Source organism: Leuciscus leuciscus (genome assembly GCF_965113295.1).
Source record: "Leuciscus leuciscus genome assembly, chromosome: 8".
NCBI lineage: Eukaryota > Metazoa > Chordata > Actinopteri > Cypriniformes > Leuciscidae > Leuciscus > Leuciscus leuciscus.
In genome coordinates this window covers 39644062-39660248 of record NC_138732.1, presented here as the reverse complement: position 1 = coordinate 39660248, position 16187 = coordinate 39644062, and the positions used below count along the sequence as shown (strand labels likewise).

At 37.8% G+C, this 16187-nt stretch overlaps 3 protein-coding genes across 5 annotated transcripts in view; 1 reads left to right on the top strand and 2 right to left on the bottom strand.

Moving 5' to 3' along the window:
* LOC309505037 (uncharacterized protein) overlaps positions 1-1054 on the bottom strand; it is a 67314-nt gene extending 66260 nt beyond the window's left edge. The window contains exon 1 of the mRNA XM_082178401.1: positions 18-1054. The gene's annotated coding sequence lies outside the window, so the exon portion shown is untranslated. The remainder of the gene's footprint in view (positions 1-17) is intronic.
* nlgn3a (neuroligin 3a) overlaps positions 1-16187 on the bottom strand; it is a 235510-nt gene that overhangs the window by 3263 nt on the left and 216060 nt on the right. The window lies entirely within an intron of this gene.
* LOC309505017 (nuclear factor 7, brain-like) overlaps positions 1-16187 on the top strand; it is a 112621-nt gene that overhangs the window by 54406 nt on the left and 42028 nt on the right. The gene's annotated exons all lie outside the window — the stretch shown is intronic.

Sequence of the window (16187 nt, the reverse complement as noted above, 5' to 3'; positions counted from 1 at the left end):
CAACCCCTCGTCATTACATGCTTTTACTTTAACCCTCTGGGGACCAAAAACGCGCCCGCGCGTTTTGATCGTTTTTTTTTTTAGCAATGAAAAATAAACACAAAATGCTCTGTTAATTTTGATCTTTCATTTTCGTGTAATACATCAATCGATCCTGTTCAGTTTCTATTTTTTTTCTGTATACTCACAATACAAATAAAGTGTTTTGCTTTTTGACAAATAAAGAAAAACTAACATGATGCTATTTCTGCCTTCTCTCTGTCAGTAAACTCCCATTTGAAACGCGTTCGAAAATTATCTATAACTCCGCGAAAATTCAGTCAAACAGGCAAACAGACCCACGGGCATAAAGCTTGAGATCGCAGCTTTTAAATGAAGTAATTTATATAAAAAACAAATATTATCAGCTTCTGTAATCTGTATAAAAAGAGAGCGACTCCAGTCGAGCTCATTAGGAGCCATTCAAAAGTAATTTGACCACGCCCCGGAGAGCGCGTGCTATTCAAACGCAAATTCTGAGAACCATTTCAGTCTGTGAAACGCCCCCACATCAGCTGTAAACAAAGAGGCATAATATAGCCTACCTTATGGAGAAAATTTTCCGTGCTGATATGAGGAGCAGATCCCGCTGAGGAGTGAGGTAGGCTAAGTTATCCTTTCTCAAGTGTTAATGTGGAATAACGTTATGGAATAACGTTGTAGGCTTATGTAAACAAAAAGATGAATCGCGTTTCTATAATATGAATAGCGTTTCTGTGAGATGAATGAAGGGTACATATTTGTAAAGACTGTTTAGCCTAAATATGAATCGCGCGTCTGTGTGTGAAAGAATAAACTGCTTTTACAGTTACAGTTACTGCGTTACAGTCAGGCGAAGTATGAAAGACAACATTTTGTTGACTAGATTTGGGTACAGTTTTTACTGTAGAATATACTGTCACATCAAATAAGCTTTTCTGCTCATATATATAAAATACTATTTTGTCAAAAATAAAGTCATAGACTAAGATGTTCCAATGTTGGCTATATTCAAACTAATGAATACATATGATAAAATGTAGGCCTATAATCTTTTTTTTTTTTTTTTACAAAGAAAGAGTACTTTTTTTGCAGAAATATTGCTGAAATTGTAATTATTGTTGTAATTGTAACCTTTTTAATAAAATAGCAAAACATATTTACAAGATAGATGTAAGCAAAATCTTAAATGGTCAATATAAGTCTTCTTCTAAATATATAGGCTATTTTGTCCTTGCATTGTGGCTCAGTCAGTGTCACACCTGAATGAATGGCTAATTATGCAGAGTCATTATGCAGAGTGGGTGGGACTGGGTAATCTAAGGTGTAAACTACTCCTCCCCCTCGCATATTGGCTTTCCAAGCAAAACCTGTTTTACACCATTTAAATCAATGTATTTTTTTTTTGTGAACGATAAAGCAAGACTATTTTCACATAATTTTGAAGCTAGAACTCCAAGAGAAAACATCCATTAGTCAAAAGTCTTGTGGGCACATATTTTGTATGAGTTTTGTGGTCTTATTTCAGCAACTTTCATTTTTATTTTTTTAAATAACCACGCATAAACATTATTCTCTTAAAAATACAAACATCTACATACATGTTGCTCGCATATTATGGTAGGCCTGTTTGTGCTATATAGAGTGAATTTACACCTTTGCCATTAACATGTTTATAAATAACTGAAAAAAGCACAAATGTCAGAGCATGTCAGAACATCTCAAGGGCCCCAAAAACAGCTTGGTCCCCAGAGGGTTAAACAACATAATTCGCTGCTTAACTACCACAGTATGATGCATCGTATAAGAAATCAACTAGCTAGTCACGACTGTTTCCCGAAACCGCACTGTCGCAACTTTGTCGTTCAACCACATTGGATAATAATGTCACGCAGATGGTGGAGTAATAACCTCTTTTAATGAATCTGTTTGAGATCGAATTAATGCAAGTGTTTTTGCTTGTTCTTGCACGTTCGCACATGCGCACTCTTAAAAAACGGTGTTTTAAATCTCTTGACAAACTAAAAGACATAAATGACATTTGTATGTATTGTTTTGATATAGATTGTACTGAATGTCAGCTTGCTTATTTGGCTCAAGATAAGGATTCATTAAGTCCACATGCCATGCAAACAATAAACTATGCTTCTAACCACAGGCCGAGAGCTGTCGATTTCCACGAGGGGAAGTCCTTAGAGAAGTTTGTGAATATATGTATAAAAGTGGATACTTTAACTCTAAGGCAGGAGTGTCCAATCCTGTTCCCGGAGGGCCACTATCCTCCAGGGTTTAGCTTCAAAGCTAATCAAGGTATTCAGGATTACTAGAAACTTGGGTAAAATCGCTAAAATCAGCAGGATATTGACCCCTCCAGGAGCAGGATTAGACACCCCTGCTTTAAGGAGACTGACTCTCTTAGAAAAAGTTGTGTTGGATAAAGGCATCTGCTTCTTAATATCATCATTATCATAGTTTCCAATCTTCAACGTTAAGGAAAATCAGCATGCTTCGTTCTTGTCCACCCTGCCTTTTTATATTCTCTCTTTTCAGCAAAACACTACCTTTATTCTTGGGCAGTCTAAGCACGCATAAAGACACAAAGAGGTTGCGCCCATTCTCAGATCAACCCCTGGAGTTTACGCCAATCAACAAAACAATTTACATCCATAGACATTCCTCATCATAACTGCACTCCTATCGGTCTTGTTGCTCCTTCTTGTTGTATAAAGATACCAGGTACTTCTTCCAAATCATCATTTTCTATTTCTCCCTCATGCGACATTACGTTACAGCTCATATCTCTAAGCACCTCTGCCTGCTGGGCTTCACGCATCCTCGGCTCATTCTGTATAAAAAAAGAGATGTGCCTGAGGCTTTTAAAGTGAAACAAATGAATAAATCAACAGCTGAGATGTGCTTCAGGATGCAACTTGTTTTTGATAAAACAACAGCAGTGCATCCATTTCGTTAATTGCTTTGGGAAAGCAGTGCAGATTGCATTAACAGCGAGTGTGCTGATAGAAAGTGGACCATATTAATCTAAATGTTAAAGGAGGGATGCTGGCAAAGGCCCTGTGTGTGTGTCGTACTACCCTTTAGCCTCTGGGGGTCACTGTTTCTCCAACTGACATTACAAGCTCAATAAGGCAAAGCAAGGTGGCATCCAGCCTCTGTGGCACTAGTGATTTATCGTCTGTTTTAACATATGCCATGTAAATAATCACACATCTACTTATCTTGTAGTTCCAGATGTGACTATGCTGTGTTTTTAAGAGATATTCAAAGTGGTAAAACCTAAACTATGATATAGCCTAATGAAATACTTGCAATATTTCATCAGAAATACACTTTTAACATCAACACAGAAATATGTTTTATGCTGCCACATGGTTTAGTTTAACAACCAGGGGCTAAAAGGGTCATGCTAACCAGCCAAACCTTGACCCTTCATCCGTGATAAAATACCGCAAGATGAGGCTGTAACAAAAGTGCAGACTTGATCTAATAAAGAGAAAACCATGAAATAAACGGTAACAGGTATCACTGGTGTGCTCTTGAGCAAGTCATTCAATTCCTTGTTGTAGGGATGGTCCCTGTCACTAATGTTCTGTAATTCACAGTGCATGACAAGTGACGACAACTCAAGAAAGATGTTGTTTAACATTGCACTTATATTGTCTGCCAGTGGTTCTGAAAACTTTTAAGCCAAGGACTACTTTTGCATTATCTGAGCAAGAGTCCTATCAGAAAATACACATACAACCTATAAAAACATTCAGAAAGGATAACATTGTAATTCTGTGTGTTATTATTCAAATGTTGCAGTTCAATTCAAACACATTAATATAAAATACATTTTAAAATTTGATCGTAAAACTTCCCCCGTGTGTCTAGAACTGCTCTGACAAAGTGGTTTGGTTACATTATCAAAATCATGTTTGAAACATTGTGCTTGCCCTCATGAAATCGAGCATCTTAATGCCGCTCCAGACTAAGGATAAACAGGACAATTTCTGGCCTTTTGTTGTCTGTACTGCAGTATTCCTTTCTTTTGCGGGATTAAATTGTTATGTGCGCACCGATCGGCACGCCAGAGCAGCTACAACTCTAGCATTGCAGAAGAATCTTAGATGCACAAAGCTATATTAAAATTTAGGGGTGTAATGTTACGTATTCGTCCCGAACCGTCACCGTACGCACGTCACGGTCCGATGCATACAGTCAGACAACGAATACAGTGAGTCACAGGCGATCCACACTCCAATTCAGAAGGGGGCATGAGGTAATGCAACGCTGTTTGCTAACCACCACATAAGGAAAAAGAGCAGAAGAAGAAGAGATGATCTACACCAGGGGTCTCCAACACGTCGCTCGCGAGCTACCAGTAGCTCGTGGCCTGATTGGAGGTAGCTCGCCAAGAGGCCGTTCACATATCGCGTCTTTTGCGCTCAAGTTCGTTAAAATGTAGGCGCGCGGGAAGCGCGCTCATAATTGAAGCGACGCGCTCATTTTTTCCAGGCGCAGCGAGATGAAAAAAATCGCAACTTTTCAGAATGCCACAAACGCACCGCGGTCATATGACAAGAACCAACCAATCAGCTTCACCCTCTCCGTAACAACATTGAAAGCTCCGTCAACAGGGAGGATGGGGGTGCACCCAAACACTACAGGTGTTTTTCTCTTCTCCGTAAATTAATCTTGTAGCAGAGCGACAGCAAGCGTTTCTCGGTGGTGGAAATCCATTAGCCACTAAAACTTCTTTGTCATTGTGGAGAGCGCAGTGCTTGGTTGCATAGTAACGAAAGACGCCACGGGCAAATCGGACCGAATCTTACTATTAATAATAAAAGATAAGCTAATCATGTGCATTGTAAATGGCAGTAATTTATCTTTTTTGACTTTTGATTTAAAGGCTGAAATATGTGAGGTTTATCTTTTTATAAAACCTTTTTTTTTTGTCAAAACTTTATTTGAACTTGTAGTAGATAACATGTTGCAAGAAGACACTCTTTTAAAATCTGGCTATCATTTTTAATGTTATTATTTTAATGTTTATGTAAACAAAAAGTGCATATTGATGCTAATTTTATTTGTTATTTGCTGGTTTTCGACATAAAACTTGGTGAATTGATGTCATTGTGTAGTATTAGTACTTTTTGAACAGGATTCTGTGATAACTGTGATCATTTTTGTCACTATAACCATGAAACTATAATTGTGTTTTTACAGTATAATACGCAAAGTACAATTTTCTATAAAAAAAAATCTCTTATTCTGTTCTTTTCTTTGACATTTAAGGGTGAAATATATAGGCCTACAAAAACTATTTTAGGTCTAAATCAGTTTGGATAGTTGTTAATATGAGAGTTATGAGACATTATTTAAGAGATTTAAGTATTGTATTACATGAGTAGCTCTCGTCCACTTTCATTTTTAAAAAGTAGCTCTCAAATGAAAAAAGGTTGGAGACCCCTGATCTACACAGTTCAGATGGCCCTCAAGAGCTTGCTAGTAGCCTATACGCTGAGTTTCAATTCTTTTTTATGACGCGCTCCACAAACTTCACAGAAAGGACACCGGAATGCAAGAGAGCGGCATCCTGTTGTTTTCTTTATTTTACAAAAGCACAATGTTTTGTTTTTATTGTGAGTGTACACATATAAAAATAGACTCTTTACAGTTTTACAGTTTGTACAGAATGATGTCTCACTCTTGTCTGTCTGACATAAATGACGGAGTATTTTAAGTTGTTTCTGCTCTTATAATGAGACAAAATCATTTGGCATTGTGCCGATTTGTGTCGTGGAAGTCTCACTACAGTCCAGTGATGAAATATGCATGTCCTGGAAATGGGAAAACTCACTCACTCACTCTCTCCTCGTGGAAAGGTGAAGTAGACTCAGATGTAGATGGGACTTTTTCTCCTTCTCGCTCATCTTTCCGTGATTTCTTGAAAAGCTTAATATTGAAGTTTGTGCATCCGCCATTGTCACCGCATTGTAAACTCTCACGTGCAAAGAAAATGACAGCGTAGTACAGGCACAACACGTTAATCTAACCAATGCGTTTGAAAACAGCCGTTGCATTTTACCACGCAGCATTGGTCAATCTATCAGTTAGAGTAACAAATCAACAAATCCTTCATTTTTTATTTTAGGCAATCAGGAATACCATATCGAACCTTGACCCCCAAACCGCGGTACGTACCGAACCATGACTTTTGTGTATACTGTTAAACACAACGATTAATAGCATCCAAAATAAAAGTTTGTGTTTACATATTATTTTGTTCATATAAATACACACACATGCATGTATACATTTAAGAAAAGTGTGTTATTTACATATAAAATATAAAAATGTATATATAATATCAATTATATTTAAATATATATATACAGTATATACATATATAGATACATATAATTTTATACATATAAATATTTCTTAAATATATTCATGCATATGTGTGTATTTATATATGCAAACAGTAAACACACATATATTATGTAAACACAAACTTTTATTTTGGATGTGAATTAATCATTGCCCCGCACTAAATTATATATACATTTAAAAAATTGTGTTTAACAGTCGTGTCATGTACAACAGATTGGAAAGCCACTGGTCTATGCTGTGACACCTGGGCAAAAGAGCATGTGCATCTGAGAGGGCAGAGAAACCGAGCTTTAAAGAGAAATCACACACTTTCATGTTTTTTGAGCTCCTCCTCTCCCTGGTCTGAGGGAAATGGAGATAGGTTGAATGTCAGCTCGGCAGCCGATAAATAACTGGTTTTATTAAGCTGGTAATGATCCCCAATGAATATTGGCAGCCGGAGCATGATGACTTTGTAGCTGAATATCAGTAATTAAGTTTCAAAGAAGCAGGCAGCAGAGGTAAGGTCATATTGATCTGCCACGGCACAACATGGCAGAGAACAGGACATCAATGAGTCCGCAGCCGCGCCGCATATATGAATTCCTGCTGCGTGGCATGCGAGTCGCAGTCGGTGTACCTGGGGCATTCGCGGTTAATAGGAAACGCTCGCATCTCAATATCACAATGCATTCTCATAATTGTCAATCAACCAGTTTGCATGACGCAGCATATTTTGTGCAGAGGCTGGGTTTGCAATGCCACTGACTGATTTGAGATCAGTTGTGATGTTTTGTATGTGTTCGCCGAGGCTATTGATCTGCAGCAATGACATATTTAGTGTGGGTGTTTCACATGTAAGGGTTTAGCTCGAGATAGTGTGTATGAAGGTGAAGATTGAATAATTAGTGATGTTGGCCTTAAGAGTTAGTAGACAGCACTACTGATATTGCTCACACTTAAAGGAGTCATGAAATGCATATGCAGATCTTTTATGTCTCATTGGCTGTTCAGACAGCAGGAAAATATATATTTTTTTCTCAAATCAGATATATTTCATGCAGACTGTCAGCACTATTAATTGCAGGTGATCAAATAAGATTCCGGTGGTTTCCGTCCCCTATTTTGACGTTATCATTGTGTGTCGCATTTACAGTGATGCAAAAGACTATTTGAAATCTGACTTGAGCAGCCAGAACATCCAGACTGAGACACATCTGTAAACATCTGATTGGAATCACATTTCAAACCACCTCGAAATGTGTTTTGAACCAGACTTGATAAAATCAGATTTCATGTTTGTTTTGTTTTGCAACACAGACTTTCAAAAACCCATCTGGATAAAATCTGGATATGCAAAAAAAATCTGAATTCTGCTGGCAGTCTGAACATAGCTGTTATATTTCTGGAGGTTAGCAAATGAAGTTTGCATCAAAAAAGTTCAAATATTTGTCATCTGATCATCCTCCATAACGTGGTTGCTATTAACATCTCATCCGTCTGTAAACGACTGACGCATTTGTATGACGTTCCAAAGAGCTCCGTTATCAGAACCACAGTGAAGAATGAAACCATAGCTGTACCGGCTGGGCTGGATCGGCACGGGATAGAACGGTTAAGCAACGAGAACGGTTTGGCCCGACTGAAAAAAAGCAGCTTTTATCAACATTAAGGTTACAGAAAAATGTTAGATGGACTTACTCGACAGCAGTATCACTCTCATGATTGATGGACAGACATGAGTTATTGAAAGCACACCTCCTTAATTTACATACGCATGTTAAAGGGCATGTGGAGGAAATCACAAAGGGAGGAATTTAAAATCCTGGCATTTCATAGTTGTGGAAACAAACATTCATACTGTAAACTGGGCAGTTAGCTTTGAGGTATTACTCATAGTCATATCTAACCCCAATGTAGCATATTTGATTTATTTCATTTGCCAGAGTAAATATTTCACTTAAAGTTGTGAAGTAATGGAAGTAGCGACTGATCTTTTCTTATGTACATCTGAGTGAAACAAAATAAAATGGACTGCATTTATATAGCGCTTTCACAGACCTATGGCCACCAAAGCGCTTTACATAGCCTCACATTCACCCATTCACTCACTCATTCATACACCGACGGCGGTGTCAGCCATGCAAGGCGCCATCCAGCTCGTCGGGAGCAGCTGGGGTTAGGTGTCTTGCTCATGGAGACCTCGACACTTGGTCAGCTAGAACCGGGGATTGAACCACCAACCTTTCGGTTTGTAGACAACCTACATGAACTACTGAGTCACTGCCACCCAACAGATGATTTAAAAATAATAAATGGAGGAAGCTCGATCTTATCCTCCCGTTGTTGGATTGAGGCATTTGTGAACGCGAGCTTGCAGATGATAAGAGAGAAAGCGGGAGGTTTTTCCTGATAACCAATCACATTATAGCCTTGACATCATTGAATCGCTGTCAAGGTTGTACGACAGTCAATCATGCTTGTGAATATTAGAGAAAGGAATGAGAAGTGCCATACACTGAATCCTACATTCTTATAAAAACGCATTTTTTAAGTTGAAAACTCCAAGAGTCGATCAATCCAAAATTAAGAAATAGTGTAAAGCCTATTGCAGATAGTGATTAGCTGTTTCCTTACAAAAGCAGTTAATTCAGTGTACTGAAGCCTCTTCTCCATTGACATCCATTAAAAAGGCCTCTGGTCTCCTTGCCAGTGCACTGCAGCATTATGCTTCTCTTTGTCAACCTTGAAGGTTAACAAAGAGAAGCATATAACAAAGAGACTCTGATATAAGGCAGTGTGAGTCATTCAGTGTTTGTGAAGTCTCATTTATCCTGCAGTTATGGCTGTTTATATTTAGTACGTTTTGGTTATGTTACCGACCTCTTGCATGTTTTGCCTGTCAGTTTGGATTTGTTCGCAGTGTTATTTTAGTTTAAGTGAGATACTATTATAGTTTCTATTAACTATTTCCCCACCATTGACGGAATTTTCCGGCTTTCCGTGTTTTCACTGTAATACGGTAGGGGGCGCTATTCCACATCTTCAGAAAGATTACAGAATCTCCTGATCAAAACGCAGGTGAAGAAGAAGCAGAAACAAGCGATGTCATCAAGCGGGAAGGAAGTCGACCGGAAGTTGAAGCCGGCCGCGTGCCACCATCTTGTAGCAGAACTTCACCTGCTGTTAGCATCCCATTGACTCCCATTCATTTTGGCGTCACTTTGACAGCGAATAACTTTACATCTGAGGCGTTTGAAGACTCCATTTGTCCATTATTTATTTCTAAAGAAACACGACAATGTATAAAATGCTCCATTACCTTGTAGCTTACGTTATGGCCCCGTAAAAACTGTTTTTGTAAAAGTAGGCTAACGATTGCGTCATAACCACGCGACTCTCTGTCGCACAGTAGAGAGATTACCGTATTGACGGGAGGAGAAGCTCGCGGGCAATCGGGGAGACGTGGAGGCAAAATGACAAAATAATTAATCAGAATACCTAGCAAAAGTTTCTCCTGCTCCTAGCTCATGGACACCTCCTACTCACGCTCTCCGTCTCTGCAAGATTCGGAAGGGAATGATTCAGATTTCTCTCGGCACAGCTACTAGAAAACAGACGGTTTGCTCACGTCACATCTACGTCGTCAAGCTCAGTTTGAGTCTGCGCGTCAGGAACGGAAGTCCTAAAAAATCGCTGAAAATGGGCTTCACTTGCCTCAATTGAGTTCCAATGAGATGACTCTGTCCATTTCTTATACTGTCTATGGATGTCATATGTAAGCATATGCTTATGTAAAATAACGCGATCATCAACATTAAACAGCATATACCTGTAAATCAAAACTGTTACCTGTAATGTTACTGAATGAAATGTCCACCTGAGACGAGGTACAGGACTGTGAAGTTTTGAGGGTTGATGGACTCGATCTACTCCATCTGTGTTTTGATCATCGTTCTGAATCCGATCCAGATGTGGTCTTTAACACAAATGTTTTTCTCAGCTTTTTGCTTAAAATGTCCCTTTTTTATGAAACTTACCCACATTCAAGTGTTGATAAATAAATAATGCATGAAGCTAGAAAAGAAACGGATTGTTTTGTTTGAAAGCAGAGACACTGTTCTTTCTTTTGATTATTACATGTTCAGATATTCATACAATGAAATATTCTGGGGGCCATGAAACGTTTGAATAAATGATAAAAATGCTGGCTGTGGCTGGCAATTTTTTTTCAAAAACGCTGGTGGGGAAAGAGTTAATATTTTGACTTTTTCCCCAAAAAATATATATTTTTTAAGTTAAGCCAAGTAAAAATGATAATGTGATATGATAACATTTTTATTTTATTTTATTCCAGTTAAAAATTATTTCAATTAATTAAGTCACAATTTTCTATGGTTTTAGTTTTAGTTTTAGTTAAATAATAATAACCCTGAATTCTGACCATGGCTCATTGTATGACAACTCCTTCGGATATTGGAATGCAACTTTGCATGTTTTTAATAAACTGCTTAAGGAATATAAAACCCCAAGTCCAGTTCAGTGTCTTTGTTACGGTAACCATATAATAATATCAATAATGTATAATGAGTGTTTTCATTCCCCAGTGAACGAGCCTGTGCCCCGATCATCCCACTAACCCACAGTCTGCGTAGAGTGTGTGCAGATGGAGGCAGTGAATTAGCTGACAGCGTTCTGTAAGGTCGCCCACTCAAATGGGTTCCTAAACCGCTCGAATGTTTCTGCGGTTAAGGCCACTTGGGCTTGCCCAGTGAAGCAGTCCTTCAGCCTCTATCAGCGCCACTCATTCAGATCTCAGGCCCTGAGAGGAAACGACTCGACGAACATTGAGCTTCCGAAACTAGGCTGGACTTCCTAAACACCACATTAACACTGAAGGGAGAGGTCTGTCTGAAGATATTTCCATCAAACAATCCATCCTTAGCAGTGCAATAGTTGCAAATTAAGTCTGGACAAAATTCTACTGTTAATGGTCATTTAATTAGTATTTTAATTAGTAGTGCTTGCTAAGGCTCATTGTTCATACTTCTAAACCCTGCAGGATTAAACTTTAGTGCTTGCGTTGTACCATTTCCCCTTTATATATGCAAATGAATGTAACCTTAAATCATGATTTTTTTTTTAGTTGTTGAGGAGAGGTGAGCTAGGGATCAGTGATCAGTCTTACCATTTTTACTTGACAAACAATACATTTGACCAAAAAAAAAGCAGTATATAGAGGCCAGAATGTATAGAAGCTTGTTTCCACCACAGAATAAAAAAATACAAAAAGTAATTGTGACTTTTTATCTCACAACTTTTTATCTCAGAATTGCGGAATATAAAGTCGCAATTGCAAGTTATAAAGTCAGAATCGCGAGATATAAACTCGCAATTGTGAGAAATAAACTCGCAATTCAGACTTTTTTCCTTAGATTTGGACTTTATAACTTGCAATTGCGAGTTTATATCTCACAATTCTGAGAAAAGATGTCAGAATTGTGAGATATAAATTAGCAATTGCGAGATATAAAGTCAGAATTGCGAGATATAAACTCGCAATTGCGTGAAAAAAAAACCTTTGCACTTGTGACTTTATATCACGCAATTCTGACTTTATATCTCGCAATTCTGAGAAATAAAGTCAGAATTTAGTTTTTATTAACTATTTCCCCACCATTGATGGAATTTTCCAGCTTTCCGTGTTTTCACTGTAATACGGTAGGGGGCGCTATTACACATCTTCAGAAAGATTACAGAATCTCCTGACCAAATCCTCGCAATTCTGAGAAATAAAGTCAGAATTTTGAAATGTAAACTCGCAATTGTGAGATAAAAAGTCTCCTTCTCCATGAAATTTTTTTTATTCTGTGGCGGATACTAGCTTCCATAAGAATGCCATAGAGACTAGACATAGCAGGATCTATTGACTTGAGCCATAAGCCACCACATAACAATATGCTAAAAACTATTGAAAAACCTCACCTTTACATACATGAATACATACATATAGAAAGAAAGAAATGGTGTTGCTCTTGGAAAAATGCATGCAAAATAAATGGAAAAATGCAAAATGCAACAAAAAAAAAAATGAATAGAGAAAGGTCTTTTTTATAGAAAGGTCTTTTCACAGCAGAATAAATCTAATGAATATGACAAGGTGAAAACGAGTCCGAGTTAATTCGATGGGGCTGCATTGGTTATTCATCAGTCTAATTGGCAGCGCTTGGATGATTGTGGACAGAGACGCCAAATCCGATGGCGCATCATAAAAGCCTCTGTTTCCACTTCAGTGTCTTAAAGTACTTTGCTCAGGGTCACTTATTTCAATGAAAACACCATCTTCGACCGAATACCATTGATTCCAACTTAAGGTAGTGTATGTACTTTTAATTTGAAAGTTTTCTATCTAGGAGTTATTTATAAGTACAGGAGGTAGTGTGCACTGATTTGTGTGGTTTTTCATCTTACGGTACATTTCAAGGTCCACACACAACTGGCTTTGCTTTTGAAAGATGCAGTGTTACATTTAGAGATTTTCTTATCTTTCATTGCTGTTCTCAAGGTCAGCAGATAGAATATACAACATAAAACAGCATGAGAGAGAGAGAGAGAGAGAGAGAGAGAGAGAGAGAGAGAGAGAGAGAGAGAATGTTAAGGCTAAAAATTTAAACTGCTGTTGTTTAGAGTATTTTTCAGATACACAGTGGCTGGGTGTCATTTAGCTCCACATTACTTTCTCAATTCCTCACAGAACAAGAAGAAAAGATAGTTAGTGTTATTTGATATGGCTACAATTACTCATACGTATGTTTAGGGACCTGAATAGAAAGGAATACAATTTTAGACCTAACATTTCCAGTTACTTAAATAATTACCTGCCTATCTTTGCTCTGCCAATGAAAACAGTTCCAAACAAAGTCAAAGCAGGATCAACCGTGTCTCTAAGCAATACACAGTTATGGGTTTTCGTTTCTTAATGAATCAGAATTTTTGAATAAATCGGTTGAGTGAATGATTCAATGACTCAACTATAATCCCTTGTGAAAAAGAAGTGCACTTAATTGTATTGAATGTACAACTTAAGTATGGTTTAAAAAGTATGCGTTGGGAAAATGTCAAATTAAAGTTTTATTTTAAAGTACATTTTAAATTATTGTTTTAATAATCTTTGTCATCAAAATTTTAATTCTGTCACTGCTGCAAACTGACGCACAAAATATGAAGAAACCAATGTAAACCTGTACCAATACAATAACACACATTTGGCAAAATATCGTCTAATCATCGTTATTGACAAAATCATTGAGAAAATATCGACAATATTGACAATTGAGAAAATATCGACATATCATTTTTTTGTCAATATCCCAAACCACTAGCAATCAACACTTTAAAAAAAAAAAAGTGTATATTAATGAATTTATTTTTAAAATTAGGCTCAAATACTGAATCATTACACACACACACAAAAAAAAAAAACGTTCTTGAAATGTATTAGCACCTCTACATCACTGTTAGCGAGATTTTCGGCCAGTAAGCCAAAAAGAAGGCAATGCTTTTGAAGTAATATGGGTGTCTGGAGGACACAGACCCCTGTGCACTCTTCATTATGACTGCTATTGATCGGGTGAGTGATGGTCAACATGTGTCCTGACTGCTGTCCGGCCCTGATCTCTCGCTCTCCTCTGATGGTGCTCATTACATTCGACATGCAGCACGGCCTCTTCATCATGGGCCCCTCAAGATCCTGTGCAGCTTCATTACCTTTTCTAAAGTAAATCTGCATATCTCAGAGATATAGTCAAGTCAAGTCAGGTCACCTTCATTAATAAAGTGCTTTTAACAATATAGATTGTTTTAAAGCTACACTATTTAAATTTTTTTAAGTTGATTCTTAGCAAATTAATGCTCATTAATGTGTAATTACTTCTACCAACTAATCAAGTATTCTCGTAAGCGTAGAATCTGCCATTTAGAATACATGTGAGCGAGTCGCTCGAATGGCGGCAGCCATGTTGCGCCTCCATCTTGAAAATACATTAGTCAAAGAGGGACATACCTGGAAATTCAAGCTTCGCCTTCCGTGTTTTTACACTCAGTGGCACCGTGACGAATGCGATGGGGAGTTTACTCGCGACTGCAGGCAGATTTGAAATAATACGGCCACCGTAGAAGTTAAAACGCCCTCGGAATGGGAGGGGCTAGAAAGTAATATTCACTTGGTAGTCATAAACAATTTCACCGCTAGATGGGAGAAAATCTTACACAGTGTAGCTTTAAAGCAGCTTTACAGTAATAATAGGAAATTACCATAACAGAGATGGTTTTGGCTTTACAGCAGCTCTAGAATAATGTAAATGTCCTGCTAAAGTTAGTTTTGATTGATTGATTCACTTCCGTTGCAAATATCATTAGTTATTAACTTAGGGGCCGCTAACACGACACCGTTCTAACAGAAAACCCTCAACGCGCTCCGGCCCACTCATCCGCACAAAACAGTGCCTGGTGTCTTGAGAATGCAAACCCTGAAATAGATTCCTAGGTGCAAGCCTTGAAAAAACGTAAAAAAATAAAAAAATAAATAATATATATATATTAGGGGTGGAACGGTACATGTATTCGTATTGAACCGAGACGGTACGGGCGTCACGGTTCGGTGCATGAATACACACGGAGAATCCACGGTATAAAAATAAATAAAACTTGCGTGCAAATTAATTAATGTAATGCGGAACTACTGTTAAATACGCGGGTTCTTTAGGGACACCTAATCTGTAGCTCCGCCTTTGCTCTGAAGCTCCGTGGCTATAACTTATAATCATAGACATCATATCTATGGCTATAATCATAGACAGGCTATAATGGACAGGCTGGGATGTCAAGTTTGCAATGCTGGAATATGTTGTGTGTGTGTGCCTGCGTGCGTGCGTGTGTGTGCCTGCGTGCGTGCGTGTGTGTGCGCGCGTGTGTGTGTGTGTGTTCAGAGAGGCGCGGGCGCGGGCGCGATCGAACAGTGGAAACATAAAAACATACTCATTTTGTTCATTGGAAATCATTCAAACTGCAAAGTGTTTACTTATATTTGTGTACACTCGTAATAAAACACAACAATGTGCTTTTGTCAAACTGTAAACTCTTGTCAAACTGTAACCTACAACTGTCACCCAACACAGTGAGTAAGTTACACATTCTACATTGATTAAAAGAAAATCTAATTTGTTTTTAATGGTAGTATTATTTTATACAGAAATAAATTATTTATAATTCAGATGAGAATAAAGTTAGTGTTATTAAAATTTTAAGGAAAACAAATATATTGATCTGAAATATAGCAAATTAATTTTAAATTCATTCAGGTACAATTACCAAACATATCTCAAGGTCTTTTTGTCTTTTTATTAATTTAATTAATAAACTAATTATATAAAACTATTGGCAATGCACTACAAATAAACTGGTTCTATGCCTTTACTTTATTAATAAAACTTATTTAAAAAATACAAGGCTTAAAACATTTATTTTCCTTTGGTGGAACAGCCTACAGACATGCACAATAAAAAAAAAAATGGCCTTCTACATTTTTGTTTTGCTTTTCCCTCCATTGTACCGAACTCGTACCAAACCGTGATGTCTGAACCGAGGTATGAACCGAACCGTGACTTCTGTGTACCGTTCCACCCCTAATATATATACAGCAGGGGTTCTCAGCTCTGGCCCTCAAGGTCCACTTTCCTGCAGAGTTTAGCTCCAACCCTAATCAAACACACCTGAACAAGCCAATCAGGGTC